General features: G+C 35.9%; 1 long non-coding RNA gene across 2 annotated transcripts; it reads right to left on the bottom strand.

Annotated features, from left to right (window-relative positions):
- Positions 1–4,647: 4,647 nt before the first annotated feature.
- LOC131550552 (uncharacterized) lies at positions 4,648–11,916 on the bottom strand. Of its 2 annotated transcripts, XR_009273577.1 has the most exons (7): positions 8,091–11,916; positions 7,762–7,987; positions 7,621–7,668; positions 7,102–7,230; positions 6,432–6,593; positions 6,217–6,293; positions 4,648–5,945 (listed from the first exon to the last, which is right to left on the bottom strand). It is a non-coding gene; the product is annotated as an uncharacterized LOC131550552 (long non-coding RNA). The 2 variants fall into 2 exon arrangements; XR_009273571.1 differs by having other exon boundaries at positions 7,762–11,916.
- Positions 11,917–13,239: the final 1,323 nt, after the last annotated feature.

The following is a 13,239-nucleotide window of genomic DNA, read 5'->3' as shown; positions in this document are numbered from 1 at the left end:
AATTCTCATTAATTTGCAACTACATGTCTACTAACTCTCAGTATGGGTAGATTTATGCCGTTTCTCAAACGGAAGGCTGCATCCTCCAGAGGTCACATTTGTAGGCTGCATACGTCACAAAGAAGATCTTATTTTAGTATATATTAAGTTATAAATTTGACCATTATTCTTAGTTATGTGTAAAATGTTGTAATATGCATTTGACTCGCAAATGTAATGCTCAGTTAACTGAAATAAACCAGGCTTGATGATGTATGCAGCCTACAAATGCTGTTGTTACTGATTGTATTTGAATGTCTACCGGAAGTTAAGTTAGGGCCACAAAAGCACGCATGCGCAGTAATGTTTGTTTATGTTGCTGCCGTTGAAACTGTCTATAAGTTGACATATGTGACCCTGGACCACAAAACCAGAGTCTTAAGTGTCAATTTTTTAAATTGAGATTTATACATCACCTGAAAGCTGAATAAATAAGCTTTCCATTGATGTATGGTTTGTTAGGATCGGATAATATTTGGTCGAGATACAACTATCACCTTTAAAGTTGTTCAAATTAAGTTTTGATATATTTACGGTAAGAAATCTACTAAATATCTTCATGGAACACAATCTTTACTTAATGTCCTAATGATTTTTGGCATAAAAGAAAAATCAATTATTTTGACCCATACAATGTATTTTTGGCTATTGCTACAAATATATCCCAACGACTTAAGACTGGTTTTGTGGTCCAGGGTCACATATATATAAAGTTTCTCATACTCAGTATGTTGTATGTTGCGGACCCATCAAAATAAACTGTTAGAAGTTATTAAGCAGAGAGTCTACTAATACTCTAATGATTGCTAGTTGACATGTAGTTGCAAAGTTACTTACTGTTAGTAGAATGTCTAAAATGGACTATCAAAATAAAGTGTTACCAGATATTTAAGTTGAACTCTTTTTATTGCTTGTGCTTAGTTGAGAAGACATATTAAGTCTGCGTAAATATATTTTAAAAATATTAAATGAATGGTTATTTTCAAATTCAGTCAACATTCAGAATGCTAAATGTTGACTAAACTAATAAAAACAAATCCAGCCAACACTGAGATCATTCGGCACGTGCACGAGCCTGAGTGACTTTGCGGGAGAAACAGCGCTGCCATCTTGTCAAGTTTACGAGTCAGGTGAGTTGCATTAAATAAATGTTATTTTTTAGACTAAATTTAAATCTAAATCATGCAAAATATAGTGGACATTTAGAAAGTGTTTTATGAGTTGTTAAAAAGTGGATATAAGACAGTGTATGTCAAGTTCAGGCATCAAGTAAGTCAAGTGGCACTGAATAAATATTTGTACTTAACGTTATACTGCATTTATAAAAACGTATATTATAAAGATGTAAATGTTTTATGTAAAATGTATATATTTATACACAAGCGTACAACATAAATAAAAACATTGAATAAGCGTTGTATGATACATTATGTCTGAGGGAAATTTAAGTTAAGGGAACGTGCTCTCACCTTGTTTAAACCATAAAACACAATGTCAAAAGCTGTGTTACTATAATGAATTCTGGTCTCGTGAATGGCGCTTCGTAAGAGAAGTTCGTCGTTCCAAGCGAAAATGAACAACTGAATCATTTCACGAGGCTGCATCTCATTCAGTTCTAGGTTAGTGAATCACTAGATCGTGCACACGAGTTCCTGCACAGGGAAAGACCTTGGCTCAGTAAACACTGGGACAACTGATCAATCAATTTGTAAAATGTCACCATTGGTATTTATCAACAACAGGCAGGACCGTTATATTATGCTATTATTTTATGCTATTAAAGGTAACTTAGCCCTATAATATGAAATGTACATGTTCTATTACAAATCCAGTCAGCATCAATGCTCCTTGTTGTGCAATGGATCAATTTATGCCAAAAAAAAAAAAATGGTTTCAACTTCTGTTTCATCACAAATTGACTTAATGAACTGATATTGATACATTGTAAGTGACTTAAAAGGCATCATTACATTTTTTCAACTTAAAATGTACTTTTCTTTCTCCATCAGGGTGTGGCTAAAGGTTTCATTGGTGCTTTGTCATCACTGCGAGATTTCAGATGCAACCCAGTCAGTTCTTCCAAGGCACCAAACACCAGACCGCTCCACTGCAACTACATACTGTGTGTACCTTCAAGACTAGGAGTTTATTGTTTTCATTCCAGGTAATGTGTGTAAATGTTTAGAGTGTTTACTACAATTAAAATGTGCTTTACTGTTCTCAGTGGCATCTACACTAATATTAGTCTGTTTCATTCTTATTCCAAGGTCACCATAGTCACCCAGATACAGTCCGTATCCAGATCAGATGGTGGATCAGCACCTAGAGATGACATCTACAGCCCTGAATGTCAGTGGAGACCATGTCAGCTAGATGAGCTCCAGAGACAGATCCCCAGTGAAGACCTCGTTGGCCATCAGGACAAGACCACGAGAACCAGACAAGTCCTCTGCTCAATCTGACCTGTGCAGGAATTAAACCATGCCATGCTGTTTTCGTCTGGCCAGAGGAGAACTGCCCCTCGACTGAGCCTGGTTTCTCCCAAGGTTTTCTACTCCGTTTTTGTCACCGATGGAGTTTTGAGTCCTTGCCGCTGTCGCCTTTGGCTTGCTTATTTGGGGACGCTTGGCTGATTGCACAGACACTATTGGAAGAGAGCTGAACTGAATGATGATTTCATTGAATCATCAATGAACTGACTTTAACTGGAAAAATGACTTGTTAATGTCCTCTTGCATTATTAACAAACTATTTTCCTGTTTGACTGTAAAGCTGCTTTGACACGATCAGTATTGTATAAAGTGCATTATAAATAAAGGTGACTGGACTTGATTTTATATACTGTAACACCTGGTTCATGTTTTGTTTTTGTTTTTTTTGTTTTTTGACTTCTGCCTTATTTTAAAGATGTAATTTTGAACAGTAGTAATATTTGTAAATGTTTGTTTGCTAACATTTTGTTTAGCTTGTTTAGGTTTTTCTTAGTTCATTAAAGTTTAAACTGAATTTTGCAGTTATATTTCAGATGTAATGTTTGTCATCTGGAGCTTTAAAGGGATAGTTCACCCAAAAATGAAAAATTTGCTGTTAATTTACTGACCCTTAGGCCATCTGAGATGTAGGTGACTTTTTTTCTTTAAGCCTGTATGTTTAGTCTGTATGACAAATGTTATAAATGGAGATTGTTATTAAATAATGGCTATTATGTGTTGTAAATTGTGTGTTTTTAGTGATTGATAAACACCAGTTAATCATTTTGAATAATTTTGTTAAACTATAAAAATATGTTTTAGTAATATATATAATAAATCTTAGTTGAGGTAACATATAAAACACATGGAGTAAAGTGTTAAATTTTAATTGACATAACTTGCTGTAGTCTTCTAAATGTTTGACCAATTAACATATTTTATTTGAATGGACTATAAAACTACTTTTTAAAGTGTAGACTGTGTCTGTTCCCTGAATACTAAGGACAAATTATATGCTTACTAAGGGATATAGAATAAAATCAGATTGCGATTTAACCAAATTATAGCAAAGTAAGCTAAATAATGTCACAAAACTCTGGACTATTGACAGTACCCAGAATATCAAAGTCCAGTAAAGGAGGCAGAGCTCTTTCGCATTTTACTCTTAAACTCTCAAATAGCCTTCTGATAATGTTTGGGGCTCAGACACACTCTCTCTGTTTAAATCTAGATTAAAAATACATCTTTTAGCCAAGCACTCACATAATAACTCATAACCTTGTACTCTAGTAATAAATGCACGTGATCATCTTTTGCCTGAAATAATATGAACAGCATCTATGCTAATTCTTCTCCTTTTGTTTTCCTGTTTCTATCTCTCAGGTTTCCCATCCCAGTGTTACTACAGCTTGGATCCAGCCTCACTTGTGGTTACTTCAGATGATGCCAACACTCATGAAGACCCCAGATGATGGCAACTATAGATGAACATACCAACCTGACAAATGTTATGTATTGTAATCATTGCCTTAAAGCATACATTGAGTGATTTTCAACCCACTTTGTATTGTTACTATGATGGTAATATATGTGAACGAACAATGTTTAATCTTTCTCTGAGTTCCATGAGATATACCCATTTATTTGTCAGCCAAATAATATTTAGCATTATCCAAATAATGTTTATTTACATATTACAGACTTTGTGACAGTATAAAGTGGATTTAAATTCCCCGAACCTACCCTTTAATGGTTGTCCCTTTAACTGAGCATGTGCTTTGAACACATAACTTGTATATATAGAGTTATTGACATATAGACATGAATTTGTTGCCAGAAGATGCTCCCCATTGAGTCACAGTCACCTTGGGCTGTTGATAGGATTTATTTTTTTATTTTATTTTTTGAAACCTTGAAATTTTCTAAAGCTGCTTTGATTGTGAAAAGCATTGTACCCTTACAACAGTTAACCATGTTTTTACTATGGTAAAACTAATAATCATAACTGTAGTAATCAGGGTTTTTTAGTTTTTCTCAAACTAAGGTTTTGATATCATGGTTCTACAATAGTAATATTTTAGTAATGCTTGAGTAAAACTGTGGTAACTATAGTTTTTGAAACCATGGTGAAGTTTGTAGTTACTATAGGTTTACTACTATGCTGTAGTAAGACCATAGTTATGGTAGTTACTGTGAATTTACTACAACAATCATAGTTAAACCTTGGTTAATTTTGTGGTTGACTTTTGTATGGACATATGAACTGAATGCTTCTATTTGAAAGTCACATTGGATAAAACCATCTGATACATATACTGTAAATGCATTTGTATGTTTAATCTGTTCACTGAAAATAAATTTTCAATTGCCATTGTACATTGTTTTTGATCCATTATTGTGTGCAAGGATATTTTGGTTAGCGTAATCGAACTGATTATGAACCATGGACCGACCGTGGACCGCCAGTAAACAGTAATTATAAACCAGCGACTCGTCAGCGGACCGCTGTTGGAAAAGCGGTGGCTGCCGCTGGTGGTCCGCTTGAATAACGATGAGCAAAACGCTGGTGAACCACGGGCGGCGTCCGCCGGTGGGCCGCCGACTTTGCCACCATTGGCCCGCTGGTCTTATGTTAGCTGGGCAGGGAATATGCATATACAACATCACAATATACGGGGAGTTGTTGTTTTATACACATACAAAATAATGCAACAAGCTTGAAATATGTACATTTTTGAAGAAGAGAGAGTCCCGGTTTACATATATATACTGTAGCCCTGTAATCAGGTAACTTTTTCGCCTACAGTCTTAGGCCTACATTAGTTCTTTACTTTATTTGGAAAATCTAGTCTTTTTAATATTAATTAATTAATAATACACAACCATGCGCAAACTAAGTTGTACATTCTGAAGTACTGCAGTATCTTTCACTCTTTCACTGTCAACTGTGTACTAACATTTCTGCAAGTCCTTCAGGATTTAAAAAAACAATAGAAACTGCAACTAGACCTGGAAGAGGCCCAGAAATAGAGGAAATACTGACTTATAGTGACAGGAAGTAGTGTAAATCTGTGAATGAATGTTCTGTGTAGGGACACTGTGGGACCATGTCAGTCAGAGCACAGTTCATTCATGGAGCTCTTTTCTAATGAGCTCATGATCTGAATCAGGTGTGTTAAATAAGTGAGACATGCAAAACATGTGGGGGCAGGTCACCAGGACTGGAATTGAGAACCGCTGCTTTAGGATACTGGATTCCAAACACAAAATATACACACAGGAGGAGTCTCAGTGCCGTCAAGATGTCCTCACTCTCCTCTGTGATTAACTGTCCATCCAACATGAGCGCAATGTGGTCATACTGCAGGAGATGACCCTCCCTACAGCCTTTAAGCTTCATCTTAGTTGTTGGGATGGGCTGGTCTGAGATTGGCCCTGGGTGATAGGGGATAATAGCATTTATTTTCAAGGCAAACCTTATGAGTTAAATTACTTTTAACTACTGTCATACAACTGCTCAAATACTTTTGGCCATGAACTGAAAATGAAAAAAAATTCTCTTCAGTTTGATAGCATAGTTTGTGTAGACCAACAAACAAAAAACTAATGTTTGCACTGAAATCATCTGAATAAAAAAATGTGCAATAAGTGTAGTGCTTTGATTAGATTGTGTTTCACTCACTGTAGTCAACTGTTCATGGCTCACCTCAACTTCAAGCAGCAACCCCAGGTCCTCCTTGAACAGAGCAGGCAAGAGCAGAATAGCTGCTTCCAACTGTATGCCTTTAAACAAAATAACCTCATTAGATTAACATAACATGGTGGATGCTTTTACCCTTTTTTTTTGTTGTTGTTGTTTTTTGTTTTTTTACATCCATTACTGTGTGTAAGACAGTAACTAAGCAGTAATGATTTAATTACCTTTTTTCAGTCCGCCATCTTCAATCATCAATCATGCACCTGAACTTCTCCTTCAGGGGACTCCGCGAAACTTGAAGGACTCAGGGTGTCATTACAGAGAGCTGTGTGAGAATTTGGTTGGTCCACATCAACATTGGCGTAGTCTCACAGATCCGAAAGGAGCTTATGTTAAGAGGAAGGCAAAGGAGGAAGGACATGTATTAAAATATAGTCATAACTCATACAATTAAATAAGGAAGCAATTAACACACTACTGTACTGAGCATTTTGGCCAGTCTGAAACACAGGAACTCAGAGAGAGTCTCCTCTGTGCTATATTTGGACACAAAATTTGTCCGATAGCATTTTATCAGCACCATCCTTTCTTTGAGTAGCTCTACGTTTGGTCTAAGCTTCTGTTTCCTCTATTAAAACGCAGATGTTCCCTGATGCTTTGTTAATTTTCTCCAGCATCAACCTATTGGGGTAGTTAAATAGTTAAAAATGGGGGCTATCAATAAAATGTTACAAAAATAAACAAGAAAAAACAGTCTTTAGAAAATCTTTAGTCGAGGGCAGCCCTACTAGAAAGAGTCCAGACTTCTAATTATTATTAGGCAAATAACAAATATTAATGATCAAAAAGTTATGCATGACAATCAATAATCTTAAATATGGAAATGTGGCTTACCCATGTCTGTTGTATGTGTCCAAAAAATGTTAACAAGAGCTCTTTTCATCCAACTTGACAATGTACTGATGATTTTATACTCAAACAAATTTCCTTTTGATTTTTTTCAGTTATTTCAGCATGAGCCATCTGTAACAACATTAGAGGAATAATTTACTCAAAAATGTAATTCCAAACCCATATAACTCACTTTTGATGAACAAAAACACATTCTTAAAAAAAAAGCACCCACAAAAAAAGCACCTTGTTAAAAGTAGCTTATGTAAGTAATGTGTCATATCTTGTGAGGTGACAAAACCACTTTTAAATTTTTTTTCTCACTCAATATAGAAAGTTTGAGTATACTGTAAAGAGTTATTTCAAATGAATATTCGAAAATAGCACTCAAATCCAAAATAACTTAATTTACAAGCTTCATGATATGATATGACATTTGGTCGCCAGACATGCAAGTTTACAATGGTTTGATTTGTCAATATGATATTACAAAAAGCATTGTAAATGAGGTAAAACACTTACTTTAGGTCTCTTGTTGATAATAGTAACCAAATCAAAGCAAACGTCTCTCTGAGAAAAGTTTAGGAGCGCACATCACATAAATGTCTTTGTAAAACAATATGATGTTATAAATACATATTGGGAATGAGGTAAGTCACTTACTTTTGGTGTTTTCCAAAAAAGTAACATCTTCTCAGTCTTCTCAGTATCATGAGTCAAAGAAAATTATGTCTATGAGAAAAGTTTAGGACTGCACAGCAGAAAAATATCGTTATAAAATAATATAACATCATAAAATACATATGTAAATGAGACTAAACACTTACTTTCAGTGTTGTCTCTGTTAAAAAACCTCCGTGTCTAAACCGCGAGTCAAAGGAAATGTCGTCTGAGAGAAAAGTTTCGGCCCGTTTAAACGCGTACAGCATATAAATATCACTGTAAATCAATATGTTATAAAATACATATTGTAAATTAGATAAAACACTTACTTTCAGTGTTTTCCTGTTAAAAAGCAACCTCCTCGTCAGCTCCGCACCGCGAGCCACACACACAGCACAGAAATATCGTTCTAAAACAATGTGATGTTATAAAATTAATACTGTGTGATTAACATAAAACACTTAATCTCTGAATTTTTCTGTCCTTGTATGCTCCGCATCGCGATTCGCGGGTCAAAGAAAATGGCGACTGTGAGAAAAGTTTCAGCCCGTTTAGGCGCACAAAGTACCTAAATGTCCTGGATGTAACACCTTCTTCTTGTTTAATGGCAAATAACTACTTAAGAGCATTATCGTCACCTATAGTACTGGAAGTCAAATTAAACTTACATAGGTGATGGGTCTGAAATTTGAGGGGAAAAAAAAACTTGTGGATAATTCAACACCAGAGCTTTAACTCTTTACTGATTTTACTTTTATATGGTATGTGTAAATGAGTTACAGAGACATTTTATTTTGTGTGTGTTCATTAAATAAAAAAAAGATTGTGTGTGTGTGTATATAATATATATATTATAAATTAAAATCTGATGTACAATTAGTAAATTAAGTTTAATTTACTGCAATTACAAAATTTGGAGTATAATGAAGTGAGGTGTGGGCAAGTATGGTAACCCGAATTAGTGTTCTGCATTAATCCCATCCAAGTGCAAACACAGTTAAAAAACTTAATGGCTGGCTTAATGGCTTCTTTATGTACAGCAGTGGTGCTATATAGCACCTTAACCAGCCCAAAGAACCGCTGAAGAACCACTGAAGAACCATACAGGGGCTTAACAGGTTCTTTATACGGTAGTGGTGCTATATATGAAGAACCACTGAAGAACCACTTTTTTTTAGAGTGCATGTACAGAACTGTTATTATTTAACTATGCCAAAGTAAATACAGTTTTCCATTCTATGGCACCTTTAAACTGTTGCAGTACACGGACAGGAAGCTCATTCTGCGGGCTGCCAGAATTCACGCCCCGGTGAAAACATCCGACGGAGCCAGTTAGGAAGGAAATGAGAGAAGCTGGCATCCAGAATTTCCTTCTTTATCCTGCAAGGTCATTCTCAATCAAAGTGCACCCCAAAATGCTATACTCCAAGAAGCAAGAGTTTTTCTCAGATCCCATTCATCCACCAACTCTCAGTGAACTTCAGCTGGACATTTGCTGTCTAATCGGAGAAGAGATGCTCTAAATGGTTAGGTGACTTGTGTTTATCACTGTTCACTTTAATGTTCACTTCTTAATTCATAGTTACTAGAAGCTTTCATTGTGCATACAGTATTGCTTACTGATTATGATGTTATTTTATTTATGTTTTAGTTGTATTCCTTCTCTCTCCTTTTTATTTTTTTTATTTTATTTATTTCTTTATTTTATTTATTTATTTTTAAATAGAGATACTACCTAGTCAATATGTGACTATGGGGCCAATGTTGGTACTTCAGTAATGTGCAGGTTTTTGTTGATGCCACGGATCATACTAAGGGGTGCTGGCAGATCATGGTTTGTTCTTGGTTTGATCTGCCATTTTTTTTTTTCTTTTTAATAATTACGGGAAGGGTGGGGGGTGGTTTAATGGTAGACTCAACTGGCTTTATTTTCAAAGTTGTATTTTGTCTTATTATGCAGTAATTCTGATCGATACCTATGACTGACCTTAATATTCTGAGTTGTAATATTAATGGCCTTAATGGCCCTCACAAACGTACAGGTTTTCTGGATTTTTTTTGCAAAGAAGAAAGATTGATATAGTGTTAGTTCAAGAATCCCATTTGAAAGAGGAGGATATACGCAGGTGTAATAATAAGTTTTATGAAGTGGTATCTCACTCATCTTCAGATACTAAAACCAAGGGTGTCCTAAAATTGGTGCGGAAGACTTTAAATATTACTATTTTAGATAAAGGTTGTGATACAGACAGTAGAATAACACATATAAAAACAATAGTGGAGAATAGGAATATTGTATTTCTTTCAGTTTATGACCCTTGTACTCCTGACCCTACTTTTTTTTTTGGTTTTGTCAACCTATCTCTTGAAATATTTCGGATTTTGAAATTGTTTTGGTGTGCAGATACGAATTCTGTAATGTCGCATATCCTAGATAGATCTGGACCAAAGGAATCACACTCTGAAGCTTTTTTTTTTTTTTTCTGAATATGAATATGTCATCTTCTCCTAAGTGTAATCTCTGTTCACAAGGATCTTTAGGCATGCTTTCGCATAGTTTTTTTGGGAGTGCCCCTCTCTCTCACCTTTTTTAGTCTCAGCTCTCACAGGACCCGTTATATTTGTTGGGTTCCGTGCCATTTTCTCATAAATGACTTTTGGGACACCTTGTCCATCCAACAAAGATGTTTGCTGTTAGCTGCTCTCACAGCAGCAAAAAAATTGCTAGTCAACCATTGGAATCCTCCTCACACAATGGACAGACGAACCTGGACGGTGTATTTGTTGGACATTATCTCGATGGAACTCGCAACTTCTCGTATACATGGATCTAATGAGGACACTGTAAATGTATAGCATTCAGCTTTTAGTGTCATCTTTTCTAAAATCCTTGTAAAAAATACTTTATTGTGGGTTGGGTGGGTTCTAAACTACTGTTTCTAGAAGAAAATGTAATAAAAAGTTGTTAACAAAAAAAAAAAAAAAGCCCCCTTTTTTTAGAATAGACCATACAGTTTTCATACAAATTCAAAACAGGAAACAGGCAAATAGGCTTAAAGAAGAATAGTAAAGTATAATTCTGTTTTATTTTATTGTTTTATTTTTTATGTGATTCAAAAGAGTTATCTGAATGCTTCACGAAAATGCTCATCTGTTTCTGACGGACAGTTAATTTGAACACTGTGGGTGGTGTCTTGAGGTGTTGAAAGGTTTCCCCACGGCATATGGACATGCACAATGATGGTCATGGTCAGTGGCAGGCATTAGCATGTGTGTTTTTTGTAAGAAAGTGTACAAATGGGGAGGTTAAAGAAACATTGGTCAAATATATTCCACAGAGGTGATGGTCACACGAACAAGGTCAAGGGTGCATCTTAAAGTACCACCAACCGAGAGACAAAAATGAAACACATTTACACTTAAATGAGATTCTGCTGTTGAAATACAGACACAAAGACATCCAAAGACACTCAAAGGTGTGAGAATGACCACACGCACCACACTATACAGTATGTGTGTGTAAGTCCAGTTTGTCCTTCTCTAAGTGGACACATTTGACTACAGTTTGACCTTTCTCCGAGCATGTACCAGCTGCATTGTCCCCGTGTTTCATGCTGGGATTTCTCAGGCTTGCCCTTTTCATCCAACTGCCCACTTGTTTCTCACACCACAAAAGATAAAACAACTTACGTTTATTCAAATTCCTGATTCAGCCTCTACTCATTTAAGTTCATTTAACTAACTGCATGCACTTGGGCGCTTGTTTACATGGGTGATAGTCTTTGACTAGACAGCTACTGCAAATCTGCCAACCAAAATGAGTCTTGGGAACTCAGAGCCAGACATCATGAATCACTTATTACTGTAGGCAGTTCCAGATGTTTCACCGCAATCAAAGTACTGAACGAATGTGAAATCACCTTGACTGGAGCTCCAGAGGCAGTTCAAAACATGAATCTACTTTCATTGCTGGAATAATTCAATACTACTGTAAGCGGATCCAAGAACATCAAACTTCTTCAAAGTGTCCAAACCCAATAAAATGGCCTCAGAGGTGTATGAATTTTGTGTTTGTTTACAAACAACTGAGAAAGGCCGGCTCAAAGCTGCTCATCATGTAAGTGTGCTAGTACAGCAGGGAAATTAAAAGCTCACATGCATCCTTCTTCTCACATTCAAATACGCACACTCGCATGCTAATACAACCACAGAGCAGAAAGATACGCTTCTGTCCCCTTCTCTCATGTAATAATCAGGGAATACATTCTACAATCTATAATGTATGAAAATAAGTCACTCATTCCTTCTCAGTTCTCCTTTTTTCTAAAAAGAACAGGTGAATGAGTAATTAAGGTGAGAGGGCAACGCTTGAGGAGTACACAGGGGTAAACATTCCTATTTTTAGCATGGCTCCACAAAGACACGCACCAAAACAACAAAACAACTCAATACGTTTAGACGGTGAAAGAGAGTGTATCTATTTTTAGAAAGTCACATTCATATTTTCATGAGTGAAATGCATGAATCGCATAGATTGCCTACGGCGTGTCAAAGCATGCGCGTGTGCACTCACATTCGTGCGTGCTCCAGTTGTTGTAGAAAGGCAACCGGAGTTCTTCCTCCCCACGAAGACAGATTAGCTGTGGCAGGTTCAGGACAGTCGCAGAGAGCACGTGTGTGTGTGTGTGTGTGTGTACTGATCTAACAAACGTGCGTGGATCTTTCACAGGGACTTAATGTTTGCATATTTATGGGGGACAAATTAATGCTCTGAGTCTGCTGATGTTAAATAGCTTTACAGAAATGAATGTGTGTGTCTGTTGGTAAGTGCACAGTTGGTTAATCTGTATGTGCAGGTACATGACACAGAAAGAAAGTGCATCTCAAACTCAGGGGACATCTGCCTCCAGGGAGATGAGGGAGCTAGGAAGTGGAAGTTAATCGAATGTGTATTGCGGGGGGTGTATTGTGTGTGAATATCTGTGTATTTATTGGATAACAGTAAAAAAGACAACTATAACCATGAAAATGTGAAAATAGTCAGCAAAACTGAAATTTCTGAAATTATTTATCCGACCTCATTCAGTTTCAAAAACATGGTTATTTTTCCCAAATAAAAAAGCACACTTGTAGAAAAGTAATTAAAAAAAAAAATGGTTTTGCCGTTCTTGCAGTGACCATGTCAAGCCAAGGTTTTTATTGTTAACTAAAATTAAAAAATGTGTTTTTGCCATAACACCTGACATTACATGTAGACCAATAACTTTATAGTTTAGAATAAGGCGTATTAAATAGATAGTTCCAAAAATAAAAATTCTGTAATCAATTGCACCTGTATGTAATTTCCAAACCTTTATGACTTTATTTTTTCTGCTGAACATAGAATAAGATATTTTAAAGAATGCTGGTAACTGTTTTGGTGACCACAGACTGTCATTGTATGGAGGGGAAAAAAAATGTCTTCTGTTTTGCAGAACA

Source organism: Onychostoma macrolepis, chromosome 01, assembly GCF_012432095.1.
Source record: "Onychostoma macrolepis isolate SWU-2019 chromosome 01, ASM1243209v1, whole genome shotgun sequence".
Lineage (NCBI taxonomy): Eukaryota > Metazoa > Chordata > Actinopteri > Cypriniformes > Cyprinidae > Onychostoma > Onychostoma macrolepis.
The sequence above is the reverse complement of the archived record's forward strand: the minus strand, read 5'-3'. Positions and strand labels throughout refer to the sequence as shown.